This window comes from Mandrillus leucophaeus, unplaced genomic scaffold, assembly GCF_000951045.1.
Source record: "Mandrillus leucophaeus isolate KB7577 unplaced genomic scaffold, Mleu.le_1.0 Scaffold1018, whole genome shotgun sequence".
Classification (NCBI taxonomy): domain Eukaryota; kingdom Metazoa; phylum Chordata; class Mammalia; order Primates; family Cercopithecidae; genus Mandrillus; species Mandrillus leucophaeus.
In genome coordinates this window covers 105406-108233 of record NW_012098299.1, presented here as the reverse complement: position 1 = coordinate 108233, position 2828 = coordinate 105406, and positions in this window count along the sequence as shown.

Below are 2828 nucleotides of genomic sequence, written 5' to 3'. Positions count from 1 at the left end.
CATTTTTATTCTCTAAAATGTTGCTATTTAACTAGTAATATGTGCTCATTAAATACAATTGTTAAAGGCCAGGTGCAGTGGCTCACACCTGTAATTCTAGCACTCTGGGAGACTGTGGCAGGTGGATCACCTGAAGTCAGGAGTTCAAGACTAGCCTGGCCAATATGGCAAAACCCCGTCTCTACTAAAAAGTACAAAAATTACCTGAGTGTGGTGGTGGGCACCTGTAATCCCAGGTACTCGGGAGGCTGAGGCTGGAGAATAGCTTGAACCTGAGATCACGCCTCTGCACTCCAGCCTGGGCAACAGAGTGAGACTCCATCTCAAAAAGAAAAAAGAAAAAGAAAAAGAAAAAGAATGGAACTCTAGCTTTATATGTGTACACATGACAGTCTAGAACAAGGACTGACACACTGTCCTGTGGGTCAAACCCAGCTTGTTTCCTATTTTTGTATAGCCCACAAGCTAAGAGTGTTTTTAGATTTGTAAGGGGATGTTTAGAAACAAGCAAACAAAAAAGAATATTCAATGGAGATGTCCTGTGTCCTGCAAAGCTTAAAATATTTACTCCCTGGCCTTTTATAGAAAATGTTTCCTGACCTCTAAGGTAGAATGGAGACGTTTTCCAGCCTCTCTTGCAGCTAGCTGAGTGGGTCTATGTGCCTAGATCATGGGTTCTCTAAGGTGGATTACAGACATTTCCCAGCCTCCCTTGCAGCTAGCTGGGTGGGTCTATGTGCCTAGACTCATGTGTTATGTAAGGAAGTGATGTGTGTAGCTTCTGGGGTGTATGCTGAAGGGAGAGGGCATGTTCCTTTTTTTCACCTTGTTTTTCTTACCACTAGGAGCACAAGTATGATGGCAAGCCACATGGATTAGAGGAACACACTAGAAATGAGTAAATGACATGATTGAAGGAGCCCAAATCTCGAGGTGACTCTGTCAAGTACTTCCTATACCAACCCCAGATCACTCACCCACAAACAGTTGTGGGAGAGAGAAATACTTTTCCATTTCATTGAAACCACTGTTATTTGGAGTGTGTTACATGCAGCCAAACCTAAGATGCCGTAGACTGTACGCACCATTAGCTTATATAATGCTAAGGAAGAAAATATGCTTTCAAAATATATTACTTCCCTATGGCCGGCTGCGGTGGCTCACACCTGTAAATCCCAGCACTTTGAAAGGCTGAGGCAGGAGGACTGCTTGAGCCCTAGAGCTTGAGACCAGCCTGGGCAACATGGCAAAAACCTGTCTCTGCAAAAAATATAAAAATTAGCCGGGCACGTGGCACGTGCACCTGTGGTCCCAGCTACTTGGGAGGCTGAGGTGGAAGGATCACTTGAGCCCAGGAGGCAGAGATTGCATGGGCTGCGATTGTACCACTTCTCTCCAACCTGGGTGATGGGAGTAAAACCCTGTCTCAAGAAAAGAATATATATATGTGTGTGTGTGCATGTGTGTGCGTGTACACATACATATGTATATACGTATATATATGTATATATGTATATGTGTACACATTTATATGTGTGTATGTATATGTGTACACATTTATATGTGTGTATATATATGTGTATATATATGTATATATGTGTATGTACATAAATTCCCTATGCTTTCTTATCACTTAAAAGTTTTTTAAAGGACATTTTAAACAAAAAAAACTCTTACAGGCTTATTTTTGCTGACGTTAAAGAAATTCATTATACATCACTCTTCTGCATACATGAGGCACACAGATGCTCAAAGAAATACAAACAAAACAAATTGGTTAGGGTATTGCTAAAACTTCAGCTTGTAGTCAAATTCCTCTAAATGAGTTTTGACACGAAATCATCAAGATTTGTGTTTTGCAAAAGATCTTGTCCTCTGTGCCAACAAGGGTGTTGTTGGTGCAGCACTTCTTAAATGAGCGTTCCACTCTTGACTGTGGGATAGCCTTCCAAGTGGCTCGCACAGACGCAGAGTTCGGCAGTTTTGATGCTCATCCACACACAGTGATAACTGTGTTGCAGTTGCTGCATGAATGAAAGAAATTACAAGGTACATCTCAATCTCAGAGATATTAAAATGTGCAAAAGTTCATCTTATTTATTTATCTATTTATTCTGAGTCAGAGTCTCGCTCTGTCACCCAGGCTAGAGTGCAGTGGTGCAACCTCGGCTCACTGCAGCCTCCACCTCCCGAGTTCAAGCGATTCTTCTGTCTCAGCCTTCCAAGTAGCTGGGATTACATGTGTGTGCCACCATGCCCAGCTAATTTCTGTATTTTTAGTAGAGATGGGATTTTGCCATGTTGGCCAGGCTGGTCTTGAACTCCTGTCCTCGAGTGATTCACCCACCTCAGTCTCCCAAAGTGCTGGGATTACATGCGTGAGCCGCTGCATCTGACCTGAAAGTGCATCTTAGAATCGATGAAATCTGAATTTGCAGAACACTTGGAAATTACTGACAAGCAGAAAGAACAATGTGCACTCTTATCTATATTAGTACTTTGGTGTACTTCCTTTCAGTATTAAGAACATTTTTATTTGTATAGTTACAATCACACCGAACCTGTAACTGCTTTCTCCATTAACATAAGCATTATTTCATATTGCTCTATTTACTAGAGATCAAGTATTCCATTATGTGGATGTCCAATAATCTGCTTTATTATCTAATTGATCATTTAGCTAATCAAATTCATAAGCCACAATTGAATTTCCAGATAATTTTAAATGAATGAGAGTCAGGTAGAAAGGAAAATGAAATCAACTATATAAGCTTTCAAGGCTTCCCTGCCCCCGCCAAAAAAAAGTCCTCAAAATCTTTAGTAACAGT